Below are 21,822 nucleotides of genomic sequence, written 5' to 3'. Positions count from 1 at the left end.
AAAAATTTAATAAAATGTTCTTCAATAAAAGTATGAAGCGTAAAAAAGAAATAAAAATATGTCCCTTTCCCAATAAAAGCCCTGCATTAACACCAAAAAAGATCAAAAACACAAATCATATACATAATAGGCATCGCCACGTCCGTAATGATGTGTACTATAAAACTATAATTTAAATTATCCCCCGTGGTTAACATCGTAAAAAAAAAAATCACCAATTTTGGTACAAATGGCGGAATAGAAAAGATCAAAAGGTAGCTGTCACGTACCGGCAGGACTGGTAGTGGATCCTCTGGGCCTGAGAGGCGATGACGCGGGTTGAACCAGAGGACCGGTTCTAAGTGGTTACTGGCTTTCACCAGAGCCCGCCGCAAGGCCGCATGGTCTTGCTGCGGCGGTAACCACCAGGTCGTATCCTCCAGTAGCAACTCAACCTCTCAGGCAGCTGATATGGCGTGGTACACAGGGAGCAGGCAGGAGCGTAGTCGGATGTAGCAGAGGTCAGGGCAGGCGGCAAGGGTTCACAGGCGAGTAGGCGGTACTGATGCGCTGGCCCTTTAAATTTACTGAAGGCGGCAAGTGCGCGGCCCCGCTCTCAGGGGCGCGCGCGTGCCACCTTCAGTAAATTTAAGGGGCCAGTGCACCGGTAATTGATGCGCTGGTTCCTCAATTCCCCTGCCTTCCCTAATGAAAGTCTCCTGCCCCTTCCTGCCCTTGCCGGATCTTTGTGCCCTAGTGCCTCTGAGAAAGCATTCCTATAGAGGCAGAGAAGGACGGAGCAAGGAACGGGGAGCCAGGTGAGTGGAGCTGGGACGCGGCGCGTGAACGGGGGCCAGCCGTCACGGCAACCGCGTCCCAGACACAAGGGAACCCGGGCTCCCGGTCAGTGTGACTGACCGGGAGACGCCGGGATCCCTGGGCAAAGGATCGAGGGGCGGGTGCTCCGGTCTGGGGACGGGAACCGGAGTGCACACCTTAACAGTACCCCCCCCCTTAGGTCTCCCCCTCTTCTTGGTGCCCAGAAAAGAGAGAATGAGACTGAGGTCCAAGATATTCTCTTCAGGCTCCCAAGACCTCTCCTCAGGGCCGCAACCCTCCCAATCCTCCAGAAAAAATCTTTTCCCCCGAGAGATCTTGGTCGCCAAGATCTCCTTAACAGAAAAAATATCGGAGGTACCGGCAACAGGGGTGGGAGAAAAAAGCTTGGGACAGAAACGGTTGAAGACAGCAGGTTTAAGAAGGGAGACATGGAAAGAGTTCTGGGTTCGGAGGGAGGGAGGAACATGGAGCTGGTAGGGGACCTGATTAATCCGACTCTTGATTTTGTAGGGTCCCAAGTAGCGAGGACCCAACTTGTAGCTAGGAACCTTGAATCGGATATATTTCGAGGAGAGCCAAACCTTGTCACCTGGGCGGAATTTCGGAGGGGCTCTGCGTCTCTTGTCGGCTTGGACCTTCATATGAGCAGATGCCCTGAGGAGAGCCATTTGGGTATCATGCCAGATGGTGGAAAAGTCCTGCACTAGATTGTCAACAGCAGGTAAAGAAGAAGGAGAGGAAGACTGCGGCAGAGGTGGAAGAGGATGTTGGCCAAAAACTACAAAAAAAGGAGATTTGTTAGTAGCAGAGGATTGTTTGTAACTGTAAGAAAATTACGCCCAGGGAAGGAGATCCACCCAATTGTCATGACGGGAGGATACAAAGTGGCGCAGATAGTCGCCCAAAATTTGATTCACCCGTTCTACTTGACCGTTGGACTGAGGGTGGTAGGAAGAAGAGAAGTCCAATTTGATCCCAAATTGCCCACAAAGGGCCCTCCAGAACTTGGAGACAAATTGTACCCCACGATCCGAGACGATATGTTCAGGGAGGCCATGGAGACGGAAGATGTGTTGGAAGAATAGTTTGGCTAACATGCAGAAGGTAGACTGGAGAGAGGTACGAAGTGAGCCATTTTGGAGAAGCGATCAACCACAACCCAGATCACAGTCATGCCATGGGAGGAGGGAAGGTCGGTAACAATGCCCATGGCAATGTGAGACCAGGGCCTTGTGGGAACGGGCAGAGGCAAGAGAAGGCCCGCTGGTTTCTGGAGGGGCGATTTATCCCGGGCGCAAATCACACAGTCGTGGACAAAGTCCGAGACATCCTTCTCCAGAGATGGCCACCAGTATCTTTGGGAGATCAGCTGAAGGGATTTTTGCATCCCTGGATGCCCAGCAAAAAGAGAAGCGTGGCCCCACTTGAGCACCTGCAACCGCTGACGTGGAGGTACATAAGAAGACTCAGGTCCACGGGAGCTACAGCAATCAGCCATTCAGGTGGGATAATATGTTGAGGAGTTAGTTCATCGCCTACTACATCAGAAGAGCGAGACAGAGCATATTCTCTAATGTTCTTGCATGCAGGATGGAAATGGATTTCGAAATTAAAGCGGGCGAAGAACAAGGGCCATCGAGCTTGGCGGGGATTTAGTCGCGGGGCGGACTGGAGATAAGCCAAGTTCTTGTGATCAGTGAAGATGTTCACAGGGTGTGGGGTGCCCTCAAGTAAATGCCTCCATTCCTCCAGTGCCAATTTAATGGCCAGCAGTTCTCTATCTCCAATAGAATAGTTTCTCTCTGCGGGGGAGAATGTTTTAGAAAAGAAGCCACTAGTTACTGTTTTGCCCCCGGGAGACTTCTGGGTAAGAACAGCTCCAGCGCCCACCGAGGAGGCATCCACTTCGAGAGAGAAAGGCTTGGTGGAATCTGGCCTAGAGAGAACCGGTGCAGAGGCAAAGGCAGCTTTCAGTGACTGGAAGGCTTCTTCGGCTTGAGAAGGCCAGGATTTGGGGTTGGCTCCTTCTTAGTTAAAGTCCCGATAGGAGCCACGAGAGTGGAATACTGCGGAATAAACTGTCTGTAGTAATTAGCAAAGCTCAGAAATCTTTGTATGGATCGGAGTCCAGAGGGGTGTGGTCAATCCAGTACCGCAGAGAGCTTGTCTGGATCCATTTGAAGTCCTTGGGCTGAGATAATGTATCCCAGGAAAGGTAGGGAGGACCGTTCAAAAAGGCATTTCTCAATTTTGGCGTACAGGCAATTGCTCCTAAGGAGGGTGAGAACTTGAGGCACATGGACCCGATGTTGAATCAAATTGGGGGAGAAGATTAGGATGTCATCCAAGTATACGACCACGCAGGTATAGAGTAGGTCTCCGAAGATGTCGTTGACAAATTCTTGGAAGACGGCAGGTGCATTACAAAGGCCGAAGGGCATCACCAGGTACTCAAAGTGCCCGTCCCTTGTGTTGAAGGCGGTCTTCCACTCGTCCCCCTCTCGGATGCGGATCAAATTATAGGTCCAATTTGGGCCTATAGGTCCAATTTGGTGAAAATCTTTGCCCCTCGGAGGCGATCAAACAGTTCCGAGATCAGGGGCAGAGGATAATGGTTCTTGACGGTGATCTTATTAAGTCCTCTGTAGTCAATGCAGGGACGGAGAGAACCGTCCTTCTTAGTCACAAAGAAAAACCCGGCTCCAGCAGGGGAGGAAGACTTTCTAATAAATTCTCTCTCTAGATTCTCACGAATATAGTCAGACATGGCAAGAGTCTCAGGAGGAGAGAGAGGATAGATCCTGCCCCGAGGTGGGGTCGAACTGGGCACCAGGTCAATAGGACAGTCATAAGGTCTGTGAGGAGGAAGAACCTCAGCTTGCTTCTTGCAAAAGACATCTGCAAAAGAATGGTACGGCTTGGGCAGACCAGGAGGCGGAGCGACTTGCGAGACCTGTTTGACAGGGGAAGGCTTGAGACAACAGCCAGAACAAGAGGAGCCCCAATGCAGGATTTCACCGGAGGTCCAATTCAGGACGGGACAATGTTGTTGCAGCCACGGCAGACCCAGGAGGAGTTTGGAGGAGCAGAATGGGAGGATGAAGAACTCTAAGGTTTCGGTATGGAATATTCTAATGTCCATCTGCAGAGGCTGGGTACGGAACTGCACCGTTGTAGAGAGTCTCTCACCGTTAACTGTAGAAATGAGGAACGGCTTAGGAAGACGGGTTACAGGAATATGGTACTTGTCAACCAGGGAAGCATGAATGAAATTGCCAGCTGAACCGGAATCCAAGAAGGCGGAAGTGGAGAAAGAGGACTTGGAAGAGATGAACAACTGCGTGGATATGATGAGTCGTGGAGAGGAGGAATCTACACCTAGCAACGCCTCTCCCACGTTTACTAGGTGCGAGCGTTTCCCGAACGTGGTGGACGAAGAGGACAGTCTCGTAGGAAGTGCTCAGTACTGGCGCAGTACAGACATAGGTTCTCGTCTCTGCGACGGCTTCGTTCCTGTGGGGTCAGGCGTGACCGATCCACCTGCATGGCTTCCACAGCGGGAGGCCCGGAAAGGGGTTGAGGTGGACGCTGGAAAACGGGAGCCAGACGAGGGTAGCGTCTAGGTTGAGCTATTCCTTTTTCTAGAAGAAGTTCCTCCCGTCTCTCGGCAAAACACTTGTCTATTCTAGTGGCCAGCAAGATGAGGTCACTAAGGGTGGAAGGTAGTTCACGTGCAGCCAGAAGGTCCTTTACTTCACTATTAAGTCCCTTTTTGAAGGTGGCACAAAGGGCACCATTGTTCCAATTCAGTTCTGAAGCTAGGGTGCGAAACTGAATGGCATAGTCGCCCACGATAGAGTTTCCCTGGGACAGGTTTAGTAAGGCAGTCTCTGCGGAGGTAACCCGGGCCAGTACTTCGAAAACATTCCTGAACTCTTGGCAGAAGCTCTGGACGGAGGTGGTGGCTGGATCAGCACGGGCCCACAGCGGTGTAGCCCAGGCCAGGGCCTTCCCGGAGAGCAGACTGAGGATAAAGGCTACTTTGGCTCGCTAGGAAGGAAACTGGTCAGACAGTAGCTCGAGGTGGAGAGAGCACTGTGAGAGGAACCCTCGGCACTGCTTGGGATCTCCGTCATACTTGTCCGGCAGGGATAGACAGACTCGGGAACCAGAGATAACTGCAGGCGGTGGAGATACAGCAGGTGCAGGAGGAGCTGGTTGTTGCTGAGACGGCAGGAGCTGCTGCATCATGGCGGTTAGCTGGGCCAGCTGCTGACCTTGCTGGGCCACAATGGAGGTGAGGTCCGCTAGGCTTGGCAAAGGAACATCAGCGGGATCCATGGCCGGATCTTACTGTCACGTACCGGCAGGACTGGTAGTGGATCCTCCGGGCCTGAGAGGTGATGACGCGGGTTGAACCAGAGGACCGGTTCTAAGTGGTTACTGGTTTTCACCAGAGCCCGTCGCAAGGCGGGATGGTCTTGCTGCGGCGGTAACCACCAGGTCGTATCCTCCAGTAGCAACTCAACCTCTCAGGCAGCTGATATGGCGTGGTACACAGGGAGCAGGCAGGAGCGTAGTCGGAAGTAGCAGAGGCCAGGGCAGGCAGCAAGGGTTCACAGGCGAGTAGGCGGTAGCAACGTGTTCGGCAAACAGGCAAGGCAATACACACTATAGGAATGCTTTCTCAGAGGCACTAGGGCACAAAGATCCGGCAAGGGCAGGAAAGGGCAGGAGACTTTTATTAGGGAAGGTAGGGGAAGTGAGGAACCAGCACACCAATTACTGGTGCACTGGCCCTTTAAATTTACTGAAGGCGGCGCACGCGCGCCCTAGAGAGCGGGGCCGCGCGCGCCGAGAGGCAGAGAAGGACGGTGCAAGGAGCGGGGAGCCAGGTGAGTGGAGCTGGGACGCGGCGCGTGAACGGTGGCCAGCCGTCACGGCAGCCGCATCCCAGACACAAGGGAACCCGGGCTCCCGGTCAGTGTGACTGACCGGGAGACGCCGGGATCCCGGGGCAAAGGATCGAGGGGGCTTAACAGTAGCACATATCGCAACAATGATACCAATAAAAAGTACAACTCATTCCCGCAAAAAATAAGCCTTCATTAAACGGCGTCAGCCAAAAAATTAAAAAGTTACGGCTGTTGGAAAATGAATGGCAGAAAAAGAATTTTGCTCAGAAATGGAAAAAGATAATAGAAAGCTATATAAAATGGATATCTACATAATCATACTGACCCACAGAATAAATATAACATCACTTTTACCGCACTGTGTACACCATAAAAAATCACTAAAAAATGCTGCATGTGTGAACAGAACAGAAACAGTATGTCACAAAAAAATCTGAGAATTGCTCCACTCAGAAAAAGCTTTCCAAAGTTATTACCATTTAAAGAAACACATGTCAAATAAAAAAAAGAGCCTGGTCATTAAGGTAAAAATGGTTCGTCCTTAAGGGGTTAATGGCATTTTTTTATTTACAAACAATTTTACTGACATATTTTGCTTTTTGATATTTTGTACCTATGTTTTTTTTCTGCCATTTTTGAAATCCTATATGGACACCTATGAGCAGAAATACCACACAAACACTAAAAACTGCTTCAGCTATACAGTACAATATAGCTATACAATAGCCGGCAGCCTGCAAGTGCATACTGTGATCCTTAGTGTTGCTTGCGAATATTCGCATTGCAAATTTTATTCGTGAATATCGCATATTCGCGAATTCGTGAATATTCGCGAATATAGCACTATATATTCGTAATTCCGAATATTTTTATTAAAATTTTTTCACAGTACACATCACAGTGATCACCCCTCTCTGCTTCCAGCTTGTGTGGTGTAAAGAAGGCTCTAATACTACTGTGTGAGACTGGCGTGCAAATTTTCGCATATGCAAATTTTCGCTTATGCTAATTTTTGTGGATGCTAATTTTTGCATATGCGGAAATAAAACGCAAATATTACGAATATGCGAATCTAGCGATTATATGACGAATATTCATCCATATATTTGCGAAATATTGCAAATTCGAATATGGCCTATGCCGCTCAACACTAGTGATCCTACAAACCGGTGCATGTAATTAGGGATGCGGTAATAGACTGCTTCTCTCCATGTACATGTTCATGATAATGTGGGCAAGGGTTAAACATTCTGCCTCATGTGAGACATTTTTTTAAAAATAAAATGATCATGTTGTCCATGGCGGTGACAAATCTCAAATATAGCCCAAGTTCTAAACTGATGGAATCTTGATAGCCGTCTTTTTTGACACTTTTGATACATGATGCCCATTGTGCTCTAAGAAAATTGAAATTATGTCAAAAAATGGTGTCATTGTTTGATGAACGATATCAGATTCCCATTCATTACAGAACATGAGCATTGAATCATATTTTTTTCCTTTGCTAGGTATTAGAGCAGTGTGGTATGTTTTCTTTTCATTACTATTTTCTAGGAAGGCTGTGACGACTTAATGTAATTCTCTGCCATCAGGTCAAAAAAAAAATTATTTTCAATTAGAAACTTATCTCCACAGATGGTTTTGACATTAGCCGAGCTGCCTAACACGTTCTAGAATATTTCAAACATTTGCCAATAAATCAGTAGTGGGTGGAAAATAAGAGAAGAAACAAAAAGTGTATGGGGTAACAGGAGGTTGATTCTGGGATTTGTACAAAAATATTTCAGTAAATAAGAAAACCAAAATATTTTATATTTGTTAACAATGAAAGAGCTTACTAAACTTTTATTCACCCCAACCCTTTGGTAGCTTAGTTTGATCCTGCACACATTTAATTTTTTTGAACATCATGTAAGCAATCATGGAGCAACTGTATGCTTTCCCATTTAGAATGTTACCTTAGTTCTTTAACACAGCAGAATGACTACAACAATTATTCGTGTAGCCCCCTCCCCACCCAATGCTCGAGCCATGTAAACGCTGTGTAAATGAGCCTAGATCTAATGGATCAGAGTTCGTTTCCAGTGTGGGCTCCGGCAGTCTAAAGCTTCACAGTTCAGGTTGAAAGTTATAGTAGACTGCTGAGGTAACCTATAGTGTTGCTGGCGAATATTCACAATGCAACTTTTATCCGCGAATATCGCATATTCGCGAATTCTCGAATATTCGCAAATATAGCACACTATATTCGCAATTACGAATATTTTTTTTTCAACAGTACACATCACAGTGATCATCCCTCCCTGCTTCCAGCTTGTGTGGTGTAAAGAAGGCTCTAATACTACTGTGTGAGACTGGGGTGCAAATTTGCGCATATGCAAATTTTAACATATGCAAATGTTTGTATATGCTAATTTTCGCATATGCGAAAATAAAACGTGAATATTACGGATTTGCGAATTTAGCGAATATATGACGAATATTTGTCCATATATTCGTGAAATATTGCGAATTCGAATATGGCCTATGCCACTCAACACTAGTAACCTACTATACCTGCTTATGCCTCTGATTTCAGCCAAGCACAGTGGCATGTGTGACATGGAGCGGTGTACAGCAAGCCACCACTGGACTCTGGAAGAGTGGAAATGTGTTTTGTAGAGTGATGAAGTTTAAGTCAGGTGAATGCCAGGAGAATGTTACCTTCAGCACACAGATATTTTTGGACAGTTGTATGTGTCCAACTTTATGTAAGCAGTTTGTGATCAGCCCTTTTCTGTTCCGGCAGGAGTTTGGCCCTTAACGGCATGGTTGGGAGGGAGAGTTTGGTGTGGAAGAACTTGAGTAGTATCACAATCCTTTGGGATGAACTAGAACAGAGATTAGGACCTAGACCCTTTCATCCAACATCAGTGTCTGACCTCGCAAATGCTTTTTAAGACGAATGCCCAAAATGACCCATAGACAGCACCAAAAATCTTGTAGGAAACTCTGCACTGAAGACTGGAAGCTATTACAACCGCAAACGGGAGCACACTGCATAATAACTGGAATTCCTTAAAGGGGTACTCCAGTGCTCGGAACAAGAGGGTGTGATCGTGATATCACAGCCACTCCCCCTCATGACATCATGCCACACCCCCTCCATTCATGTCTATGGGAGCGGGAGTGTCGGCCGACACGGCCACTCCCATAGAAATGAATGAAGGGGGTGTGGCGAGACGTCATGAGTGTGCATGGGCGTGATGTCACTGCATTTATTTTGAATGCCAGGTGCTGCAAGAGATCCAGGGGTGCCCCAGCAGCAGGACCCCCTGCGATCAGGCATCTTATCCCCCATCCTTTGGATAAGGGATAAGATGTATAGCAGCGGAGTACCCTTTTAAGTCTGGGTTCACTCACAGTATTTTGGTTAATATTTTAGTCAGTATTTATAGCCAAAACTGGGAGTGGAACTGCAACAAAGAAAAACTATAATAGAAAGACGTGTAGCTTTTTCTGTGTCCCCGCAGCATATCGAGGGAGCCGGCGGAGGACGTAAATATAAGTCCTTCGTCGTTAAGGAGCTAAGACCAATAATATCAGTATACAAGGAGGAATATTATCACCATACATATTATCATCATAGTGTTATTGACCAAATCCTGTATACTAAGACCAATATTACAATAATACCAGTATACAAGGATGAATATTAGAGATGAGCGAACTTTTGAAAAATTTGCGATCGGCTTCATCATCATAAACAAGTGTCTGCACGACACTGATGTCCTCCTCAGGTTCTTCATCAGTGTCTGCTTCAGGACCCTGAACGCTCAACATCAACTCCAACGTCACTCTCCTTATCACTACTTTCCTGCCTAGCAGAGGAAGCGGCGGATGTCTCCTCCACTTCTTTTGCTTGGCAGTAGCTGCTAACTGTCCTCTATTAGATCGTCCTGAGTGAATAGTGGAGCTGAACCCACAGCATAAGATACTTCTTTAGGGGAGGGAACAGCATAGGACAGAGGCAATGGGAGGACAGGGATGGCTCCCGGGCCATGCCAACTGAGGGTTGTCTCTGAAGAACCCATCGACTATTGACTGGGGGTATCAGATGTCACTTGTGATGAAGTGGATGACCGTGTTAACCAATCGATGACGGCAGATGGGTTGCTGGTCGAGACACGACTGCTAGCTGACACCGGGAACTCAGGCCTCTCGCTGCGACTCCTACTGCCACTTGCCCCTAGTATGCTGTGACCTCTGCCTGCGCCTGAATTTAGGCCTCTGTCACTCCTCCGTGCACGTACTGGCACTTCTCTGCCTGACATACTTAGTGCGTATATGAGTTGAGTACAATACGCTTCATTACACTTAAAACAGTATTTGTCTAGAACAACAGCAAGTGAGTACTTTTGCCTGGACTTTCACAGTATCTAGGTCCTTGACAGATTAACAGGTACAAAATAGAAAACTACTTAGCTGTATGTATGTGGTATGCACTTATGAGGGCAGAAAAATATGCTACAGTATGCTTAAAAAAATGTATTGGAATGAAACACCAACCAGTAATTACTTTTGCCTGGACTTTCACAGTATCTAGGCCCTTGACAGATTAACAGGTACAAAATAGTACACTTCTTAGATGTAGGTATGTGGAATACACTTATGAGGGCAGAAAAATGCGCAAGAGTACACTTACAAAAACATATTGCAGTAAAACACGAGCCGGTGATTACTTTTGACTAGACTGTCACAGTATATAGGCCCTTGACAGATTAACAGGTACAAAATAGTACACTACTTAAATGTATGTATGTCGTTTGCACTTATGAAGGCAGAAAAATGTGCTACAGTACGCTTACAAAAGCGTATTGCAGTAAAACACCAGCCGGTAATTACTTTTGGCTGGACTTTCACAGTATCTAGGCCCTTGACAGATTAACTGTAAAATAATACACTACTTAGATGTACGCATTTTGTATGCACTTATGAGGGCAGAAAAATGCGCTACAGTACTCTAAAAAAACGTATTTGAGTACACCAGCCGGTGAGTACTTTTGCATGGCCTTTCTCAGTATCTAGGCCCTTGACAGATTAACAGGTACAAAATAGTAAATTTATTAGATGTAGGTATGTGGTATGCACTTATGAGGGCAGAAAAATGTGCTACAGTACACTTAAAAAACATATTGGAATAAAACACCAGACAGTAATTACTTTTGACAGGACTTTCACAGTATGTAGGCCCTTGACAGATTAACAGGTACAAAATAGTACACTACTTAAATGTATGTATGTCGTATGCACTTATGAAGGCAGAAAAATGTGCTACAGTACGCTTACAAAAACGTATTGCAGTAAAACACCAGCCGGTAATTACTTTTGGCTGGACTTTTACAGTATCTAGGCCCTTGACAGATTAACTGTAAAATAATACACTACTTAGATGTACGCATTTTGTATGCACTTATGAGGGCAGAAAAATGCGCTACAGTACTCTAAAAAAACGTATTTGAGTACACCAGCCGGTGAGTACTTTTGTATGGCCTTTCTCAGTATCTAGGCCCTTGACAGATTAACAGGTACAAAATAGTAAATTTCTTAGATGTAGGTATGTGGTATGCACTTATGAGGGCAGAAAAATGTGCTACAGTACACTTAAAAAACATATTGGAATAAAACACCAGACAGTAATTACTTTTGACAGGACTTTCACAGTATGTAGGCCCTTGACAGATTAACAGGTACAAAATAGTACATTACTTAGATGTACATATGTGGTATGCATTTATGAAAGCAGAAAAATGTGCTACAATATGCTTAAAAAGGTATTTGAGTGCAACACCAGGCAGTGAGTACTTTTGACTGGACTGTCACAGTTTCTAGGCACTTGATAGATTAACAGGTACAAAATAGTACACTACTTAGATTAAAGGGGTATTCCAGGCCAAAACTTTTTTTATATATCAACTGGCTCCGGAAAGTTAAACAGATTTGCCAGTGGGTCGTTCCCCCTGTGGGCACTGGTGTCACGGTGGTGGTGGTCGCCGCCCAGTGCTACGCCATTTTATGCTAGGGACGTTAGGGACCCACTCTAAATAGGTGGCCTTGACGTGGCGAGTGGGCTTTGTACTTTTTGATCAAAACGTATATACTAGCAACCTGTTAGTTTTTGAAATTATGCTGAGAAGCAATTGGATCATTGTGCAAGATTGTAGATGCGCACCATGTCTGTTTTCTACTTGAGTACACATTGTGTTTTCTATCCTCTCTTTTTTTTTGTTTTTGTTTGAACATGTTGTCTGCACTCTTCCCCACCCCCTCAGCCCAACCCTATATAAGTAGTAGTTAGCTACACATGGGCCTTTTCTTTCCTGGCAACCTCCCAGTTTGACTGGGAGTGCATGGTAAGTGTGCTATAACATCCTGTTCACACTGGTGTGGTGCTGTGCGGCGTCCGTTGCTGCCGTAGCGCCGTGTCTGCGGGTGGGTGTAACCCATGAACTGGTTTGAGTGGTGTTGGGGCCGCTCTGCCAGTGGGTCGTTCCCCCTGTGGGCACTGGTGTCGCGGCGGTGGTGGTCGCCGCCCAGTGCTACACCATTTTATGCTAGGGACGTTAGGGACCCACTCTAAATAAGTGGCCTTGACGTGGCGAGTGGGCTTTGTACTTTTTGATCAAAATGTATATACTAGCAACCTGTTAGTTTTTGAAATTATGCTGAGAAGCAATTGGATCATTGTGCAAGATTGTAGATACGCACCATGTCTGTTTTCTACTTGAGTACAGATTTGTAAATTACTTCTATTAAAAAATCTTAATCCTTCCAATAGTTATTAGCTTCTGAAGTTAAGTTGTTGTTTTCTGTCTAACTGCTCTCTGATGACTCACGTCCCGGGAGCTGTGCAGTTCCTATGGGGATATTCTCCCATCATGCACAGCTCCTGGGACGTGACATCATCACTGAACAGTTAGAAAGAAAACTTCAGAAGCCAATAACTATTGGAAGGATTAAGATTTTTTAATAGAAGTCATTTACAAATCTGTTTAACTTTCCGGAGCCAGTGATTACTTCTGGCTGTACTTTCACACTATCTAGGCCCTTGACAGATTAACAGGTACAAAATAGTGCACTACTTAGATGTACGTATGTGGTATGCACTCATGAGTAGTGTTTAGCAGCATAGGCCATATTCGAATTTGCGAAAGTTCACGAATATATGGACGAATATTCGTCATATACTCGCAAAATTTGCATATTCGTAATATTCGCGCTATATTTTCGCATATGCGAAAGTTTGCATAAACGAAAATTCGCATGTGCGAAAATTAGCTTATGCGAAAATTTGCATAAGCGCGAATATATAGTGGTATAGTGCTATATTCGCGAATAAAATTCACATTGCGAATATTCGCGAGCAACACTACTCATGAGGGCAGAAATATGTGCTACAGCACACTTAAAAAAGTATCTGAGTACAACACCAGCCTCTGAGTACTTTTCCCTGGCCTTTCACAGTATGTAGGCCCTTGAGAGATTAACAGGTACAAAAAAGTACACTACTTTTATGTAGGTATGTGGTATGCACTTATGAGGGCAGAAAAATGCGATACAGTGCGCTTAAAAAAACATATTGGAGTGAAACACCAGCCGGTGATTACTTTTGCCTGGACTTTCACAATATCCAGGCCCTTCACAGATTAACAGTTACAAAAAAGTACACTATTGCTGGGTATTATACCGTCTACAGACTAGTATAACCAGCAGATGATTTGTTGTGGAATAGCGCTGAAAAATATTCCCTCCTCCTCTGCTAAGGTTTATGAAGTTGAGGCAGCTTGTTGAAATGTATGAGGCAACACACAGCTCTCTGCCGCTCTCTGTAATACAACACTGTAGAAAGTGACCGGTAGTGTTGCGCGGCATAGGCCATATTCAAATTCACATAATTTCGTGAATATATGGATGAATATTTGTCATATATTCGCCAAATTCGCATATTCGTAATATTCACGTTTTTTTCCGCATATGCGAAAATTCACATGTGCATAAATTTGCATGTGTGAAAATGTATGAACTTTATAGCAAGTATACCAGTGTTACTTGATAGAAGCAGCAGAAGGGAGGGATCAATCTTCGCGAATATTCGCATATGAGAATATTTGCATATGCGAATATTCACCCGGCGGTCTCACACAGTAGTATTAGAGTCTTCTTAAGACCACACAAGCTGGAAGCAGAGAGGGATGATCACTGTCATGTGTACTGTGATAAAAAAAAAGCGAATATGCGATATTCACGAATAAAATTTGAATTGCGAATATTTGCGAGCAACAATAGTGACCGGGAGGTTAATGGCTGCAGTAAAAATCCTTTTCAGTGGGAAAAAACACTGTTCTCTGTCCACCAGAACGCTGATGTGAGTAGGAGGTGAAATGCTGTAATAAGCTTTTCTGTGTAACACACACACACACACACACACACATAGTCTGCCCGTCCTATCTCTCTGCAGTGTAATGATAATGAATGAAGTGGCTGGCCGCAATATGGCTGCCGATTATATAGGGCTGTGACATCACAGGGGTGAATTGGCTGCAATATGACTGCCGATTACCGTATTTATCGGGGTATACCACGCACCGGCCTATAACATGCACCCTCATTTTACCAAGGATATTTGGGTAAAAAAAGTTTTTTACCCAAATATCCATGAAAAAATGAGGGTGCGTGTGTGCGCGTGTATACCCCGATATACCCCCAGGAAAGACAGGGGGAGAGAGGCCGTCGCTGCCCGCTTCTCTCCCCCTGCCTTTCCTGGGGTCTAGAGCGCTGCTGTCGGCCCTTTTCACCCCCTGGTTATCGGCGCCGCTGCCCGTTCTGTCCCCCTGACTATCGGTGCCGGCCGTTGCCTCCCCCCATCCCCGGTGGCATAATTACCTGAGTCCGGTCCGCGCTGCTCCAGGCCTCCGTCGTGCGTCCCCAGCGTCGTTGCTATGCACGGCGCGGCGCTCTGACGTCATGCGCCGCGCCGTTCAGCGCATAGCAATGACGCCGGGTACGCACGACGGAGGCCTGGAGCAGCGCGGACCGGACTCAGGTAATTATGCCACCGGGGGTGAAAAGGGGGGTGAAAAGAGCCGACAGCAGGGCTCTAGACCCCAGGAAAGGCAGGGGGAGAGAAGCGGGCAGCGACGGCCTCTCTCCCCCTGCCTTTCCTGGGGGTGTATCGGCGTATAACACGCACACAGACTTCAGGCTAAAAATTTTAGCCTAAAAAGTGCGTGTTATACGCCGATAAATACGGTATATAGGGCTGTGACATCACAGGGGTTACTGGCTGCTGATAGTCTGCATCCTGCATGTGATTCAGTGTCATCCCACCTACCCGCCTTCACGCCTTGCCTTCCCACCTTCTTAGAGTTCCTTTGCCCCATGTCCTCACATGTGGATCTGCCATTTTAGATGCCCTTGAGCCTGGACCTCACTAAATGGAGTTTAACCCCTTAAGGACGGAGCCCATTTTCACCTCTATTTCACCTCTAGGACGAAGCCATTTTTTGCAAATCTGACCACTGTCACTTTAAACATTAATAACTCTGGAATGCTTTTAGTTATCATTCTGATTCTGAGATAGCTTTTTCGTGACATATCCTACTTTAACATAGTGGTAAATTTTTGTGGTAACTTGCATCCTTTCTTGGTGAAAAATCCCAAAATTTTATGAAAAAATTTAAAATTTTGCATTTTTCTAACTTTGAAGCTCTCTGCTTGTAAGGAAAATGGATATTCCAAATATTTTTTTTGTATTCACATATACAATATGTCTACTTTATGATTGCATCATAAAATTGACGAGTTTTTACTTTTGGAAGACACCAGAGGGCTTCAAAGTTCAGCAGCAATTTTCCAATTTTTCACAAAATTTTCAAACTCGCAATTTTTCAGGGACCAGTTTAGGTTTGAAGTGGATTTGAAGGGTCTTCATATTAGAAATACCCCATAAATGACCCCATCATAAAAACTGCACCCCTCAAAGTATTCAAAATGACATTCAGTAAATGTTTTAACCCTGTAGGTGTTTCACAGGAAAAGCAGCAAATTGAAGGAGAAAATTCAAAATCTTAATTTTTTCACTCGCATGTTCTTGTAGACCCAATTTTTGAATTTTTACAAGGGATAAAAGGAGAAAATGTATGCTTATATTTGTAGCCCAATTTCTCTCGAGTAAGCACATACCTCATATGTCTATGTAAAGTGTTCGGCGGGCGCAGTAGAGGGCTCAGAAGCGAAGGAGCGACAAGGGGATTTTAGAGAGTACGTTTTTCTGAAATGGTTTTTGGGGGCATGTCGCATTTAGGAAGCCCCTATGGTGCCAGAACAGCAAAAAAAAAACACATGGCATACCATTTTGGAAACTAGACCCCTTGAGGAACATAACAAGGAATAAAGTGAGCCTTAATACCCCACAGGTGTTTCACGACTTTTGCATATGTAAAAAAAAATAAAAAATTTCACTAAAATGTGGGTTTCCCCCCAAATTTCAAATTTTTGCAAGGGTTAATAGCAGAAAAGGCCCCCCAAAATTTGTAACCCCATCTCTTCTGAGTATGGAGGTACCCCATAAGTGGACCTGAAGTGCACTGCGGGCGAACTACAATGCTCAGAAGGGAAGGCGTCATATTTGGCTTTTTGAGAGCAAATTTTGCTCGGGGGGCATGTCGCATTTAGGAAGCCCCTATGGTGCCAGAACAGCAAAATAACCCCCACATAGCATACCATTTTGGAAACTAGACCCCTCACAGAATGTAATGAGGGGTACAGTGAGCATTTACCCCCCACTGGTGTCTGACAGATCTTTGGAACAGTGGGCTGTGCAAAATTTTTCATTTTCACGGACCACTGTTCCAAAGATCCGTCAGACACCTGTGGGGTGTAAATTCTCACTGCACCCCTTATTACATTCCGTGAGGGGTGTAGTTTTCAAAATGGGGTCACATGTGGGTGTGTTTTTTTTTTTTTGCGTTTGTCAGAACTGCTGTAACAATCAGCCACCTCTGTGCAAATCACCTCAAATGTACATGGCGCACTCTCCCTTCTGGGCCTTGTTGTGCGCCCCCAGACCACTTTGCGCCCACATATGGGGTATCTCCGTACTCGGGAGAAATTGCGTTACAAATTTTGGGGGGCGTTTTTCCCTTTTACCTCTTGTGAAAATGAAAAGTATAGGGCAACACCAGCATGTTAGTGTAAATTTTTTTATTCTTTTACACTAACATGTTGGTGTAGACCCCAACTGTTCCTTTTCATAAGGGGTAAAAGGAGAAAAAGCCCCCCAAAATTTTTTAGGCAATTTCTCCCGAGTACGGCGATACCCCATATGTGATCCTATTCTGTTGCCTTGAAATACGACAGGGCTCCAAAGTGAGAGCGCCATGCGCATTTGAGGCCTGAATTAGGGACTTGCATAGGGGTGGACATAGGGGTATTCTATGCCAGTGATTCCCAAACAGGGTGCCTCCAGCTGTTGCTAAACTCCCAGCATGCTTGGACAGTCAATTGCTGTCCAGAAATGCTGGGAGTTTTTGTTTTGCAACAGCTGGAGGCTCCATCTTAGAAACACTGCCATACAATACGTTTTTCATTTTTATTGGGGGTGGGGGTGGTGGGGGGGGGCAGTGTACATGTGTATATGTAGTGTTTTACTCTTTATTTTATGTTAGTGTAGTGTAGTGTTTTTAGGTTACATTCACACTGGCGGCAGATTACACTGAGTCTCCCGCTAGGAGTTTGAGATGCGCGGAAAATTTGCCGCAGCTCAAATTTGTAGCGGGGAACTCACGGTAATCTGCCGCCAGTGTGAATGTAGCCTGTACATTCACATGGGAGGGGGGTCAAAACTACAACTCCCAGCATGCACTGACAGACCATGCATGCTGGGAGTTGTAGTTTTGCAACAGCTGGAGGCACACTGGCTGGAAAACCTTGAGTTAGGTTCTATGACCTAACTCAGTATTTTCCAACCAGCGTGCCTCCAGCTGTTGCAAAACTGCAACTCCCAGCATGTACTGATTGCGGAAGGGCATGCTGGAAGATGTAGTTATGCAATGGCTGGAGGCACGCAAGTACAACTCCCAGCATGCCAAGACAGCCTTATGCTGTTCCTGAATGCTGGGAGTTGTAGTTTTGCAAGATTTAGAGGGGTTCAAGTTGTAAATCACTGTCCAGTGGTCTCAAAACTGTGGCCCTCCAGATGTTGCAAAACTACAACTCTCAGCATGCCCAGACAGCAAACTGCTGTCTGGGCATGCTGAAAGTTGTAGTTTTGCAACATCTGGAGGGCTACAATTTGAGACCACTTAGTAATCTACAACCTGAACCCCTCTAAATATTGCAAAACTACAAGTCTCAGCATGCCCACACAGCAAACAGCTGTCTGGGCATGCTGGGAGTTGTAGTTTTGCAACATCTGGAGGGCCACGGTTTAGAGACCACTGTAAACTGTGGCCCTCCGGATGTTGCTAGGCAACAACTCACCTAGCAGGACCCGGAAGCCGCCACCGCACGTGGGGGATCCCCGCATGGAGGATTGCGCTCCGGGATCCGGGATCCAGGTAGGGACCTTCGGCGCCGACCTTCCCTGGACGGTTCCCCCGTTTTGCCCAGACACCGATAGGTGGGCAAAGCGGGGGAACCGAACTTTAACCCCCCCTCCCCCGGTCTGCTATCGGTCGGTCGCTCGGCCGACCAATAGCAGGGATAGGAGGGGTGGCACCCCTGCCACCAAACTCCTATCCCTTTAGGGGGATCGAGGGTGTCTCGGACACCTACGATCCCTCTTATTTTCCAGGTTACCGGGTCACCAGTGACCCGTATGACCCGGAATCGCGCAGATCGCAGGTCTGAATTGACCTGCGATTTGCGCGCATCGCGGTCATGGGGAGGTCTCAGGACCCCCCTCGGCGATGTGCAGGGATGCCTGCTGTTAGATAACAGCAGTCATCCCGGCCCGATCACCGCTACCGGTGACGCGGCGCTCCCGGAACCCTGCGACGTACATGTACGTCACCGCGCGCCAAGTGACACTTCACGGCGCCGTACATGTATGTCGCTCGTCGTGAAGGGGTTAATGAAGCGATTTGCGCAATAGAATCGCAACGATATTCACATTCCTTGCGAATCAAATTTTTCATGAAATTCTTAATGAATTAGCATTCTTCAACTTTGATTCGCTCATCACTACTCTGGAGCTTTAAGACCTAGATGGCTTTTTTACAGAGAGGGAGCAGCTGCCTGTCTAAGGCAGTGTTCCCCAACCAATGTACTTCAAGTTGTTGTAGAACTACAACTCTCAGCATCACTCTCTGGGCATGCTGGTGTCGTGTCCTGGTACAGAACATGGTTCTGTGCAGTTCCTAAAGTCCCCTCAGGTAGAGTCCCTCAAATCCACAGGGCTCTCCTGCAGGTCATTATTATGGTTTCTATTGTACAGGGTGGGCCATTTTTATGGATACACCTTAATAAAATGGGAATGGTTGGTGATATTAACTGCCTATTTGTGGCACATTAGTATATGTGAGGGGGGAAACTTTTCAAGATGCGTGATGACCATTGTGGCCATTTTGAAGTCAGCCATTTTGAATCCAACTTTTGTTTTTTTCAATAGGAAGAGGGTCATGTGACACATCAAATTTATTGGGAATTTCACAAGAAAAACAATGGTGTGCTTGGTTTTAACATAACTTTATTATTTCATCAGTTATTTACAAGTTTCTGACCACTTATAAAATGTGTTCAATGTGCTGCCCATTGTGTTGGATTGTCAATGCAACCCTCTTCTCCCACTGATAGCAATACCGCAGGAGAAATGCTAGCCTAGGCTTCCAGTATTCGTAGTTTCAGGTGCTGCACATCTCATATCTTCATAGCATAGACAATTGCCTTCAGATGACCTCAAAGATAAAAGTCTAAGGGGGTAAGATTGGGAGACCTTTGGGGCCATTCAACTGGCCCACGATGACCAATCCACTTTCCAGGAAACTGTTCATCTAGGAATGCTCGGACCTGACACCCACAATGTGGTGGTGCACCATCTTGCTGGAAAAACTCAGGGAACATGCCAGCTTCAGGGAAACACATCACCATATAGCAATTTCACATATCCAGTGGCCTTGAGGTTTCCATTGATGAAGAATGGCCCCACTATCTTTGTACCCCATATACCACACCATACCATCAATTTTTGTGTTCCAACAGTCTAGGAGGGATCTATCCAATGTGGGTTAGTGTCAGACCAATAGCGGTGGTTTTGTTTGTTAACTTCACCATTCACATAAAAGTTTGCCTCATCACTGAACAAAATCTTCTGCATAAACTGAAGGTCCTATTCCAATTTTTGTTTTGCCCATTTGGCAGCACCTGAAACTACAAATACTGGAAGCCTGTGCTAGCATTTCTCCTGCGGTGTATATAGCAGTATATAGCAGTGTATACGGATACTGGAAGCCTGTGCTAGCATTTCTCCTGCGGTGTTGCTATCAGTGTGTGAAGAGTGGGAGAAGAGGGTTGCATTGACAATCACACAATGGGCAGCACATTGAACACATTTTATAAGTGGTCAGAAACTTGTAAATAACTCATGAAAGAATAAAGTTACGTTAAAACCAAGCACATCATTGTTTTTCTTGTGGAATTCCCAATAAGTTTGATGTGTCACATGATCCTCTTCCTATTGAAAAAACAAAAGTTGTATTCAAAATGGCCAACTTCAAAATGGCCGCCATGGTCACCACCCATCTTGAAAAGTTTCCCCCCTCACATATACTAATGTGCCACAAACAGGAAGTTAATATCACTAACCATTCCCATTTTATTAAGGTGTATCCATATAAAGGGCACACCCTGTACATTAATTCTGTGTGTTTATTTCAGGTATAGTACAGCGAATATAAGCTATGTGCAAAGGCTATTAGAATGTTTAAACTGTATAGGACCTTCCTATGGTAATGTGATAGGGTCATGTGACATGTGATCACCTGATACCCAGTGTTCAAGAGGCACAGGTAACCGCAGGCAACCAGCTACCAATGGGCTTTAGTCCAGACCCCTGATATATAAAGGGCCGTAGTCTCCACACTAGGTCTCTTTAGTTCCTGGTCTCTCTTGAGTTCCTGCTCTCTTTGTTCCAGCAACAATCCTGTACAAGTTCAATCCAGTACAGCTAGGCCAATGCCTACAAGTCTGAAGCCACATCTAATCTGTAAGTCTCATCTATGTCTACAAGTCAAGTCTCTATTGACCCTACCAAAGTCATAACAGCAGCACAGTGGCCTGTATCATCATTATTACCACTACGAGTCCAAGCAAGTCTGAGAGGTTCCCTGTGTCCCGGTCACCTCTGTGGAATCTGTAAGAAATATTATACTGCCTTCTTCAGTAAAGTTCCATCAAAACCTGCTTTGGACTCTCACTTAATATATGGTGTTTCTGGGTTGGTTGTCAGCGGTGCCCTACACCACAACCACATCCTGGCATCACGAACACTACAAAGGATTATACTACCATCTCCCTCAGGGCTATTACCACCGGACCCTACTACTACCTGCACTACACCACCCGGGTACCACACTAGAAGTTGTAGTTTTGCCACATCTGGAGGCACACTGGTTGTGGCACACCCTTGTAGAAGATAAAGGCGCACAGCAATGACTGGGAGCTGCTCCCCCACTATAGTAAAAACGGCAGTGAGGAGGTACAGGTCTTCCTTTTTCATCTAAGATTTAACACAACAGGGTGTACCTCTTCACCTCCATCTTTACTATAGAGGGGGAGCAGCTCCCAGCTAAGGCAGTGTTCCCTAACCAATGTACCTTAAGCTGTTGCAAAACTACAACTCTCAGCATGCCCAGACAACCTTTGGCATGTTGGGAGTTGTAGTTTTGCACAGGCCTGGACTGGCGATACCGGGAAATTTCCCAGTGGGCTGCCGGCCATGGGGTCGCTTTGAGATGTGGCTGCGTGCATTTTTTTCCCCTCCAGCGGCTGCCAGGGCCGGATCATCATTGGCACTCATGGAGCACCAGCTCTGGGCCCTGAGCCTGCAAGG

The 21,822-nt window shown here is 45.9% G+C and overlaps 1 long non-coding RNA gene across 1 annotated transcript in view; it reads left to right on the top strand.

Moving 5' to 3' along the window:
• The first annotated feature begins 20,845 nt into the window (after positions 1-20,845).
• Positions 20,846-21,822, top strand: part of LOC130274155 (uncharacterized) — a 49,145-nt gene continuing 48,168 nt past the window's right edge. Inside the window, exon 1 of the long non-coding RNA XR_008844267.1 lies at positions 20,846-20,976. This is a non-coding gene — a long non-coding RNA (uncharacterized LOC130274155). The remainder of the gene's footprint in view (positions 20,977-21,822) is intronic.

This window comes from Hyla sarda, chromosome 5, assembly GCF_029499605.1.
Source record: "Hyla sarda isolate aHylSar1 chromosome 5, aHylSar1.hap1, whole genome shotgun sequence".
Taxonomy (NCBI): Eukaryota; Metazoa; Chordata; class Amphibia; order Anura; family Hylidae; genus Hyla; species Hyla sarda.
The sequence above is the reverse complement of the archived record's forward strand: the minus strand, read 5'-3'. Positions and strand labels throughout refer to the sequence as shown.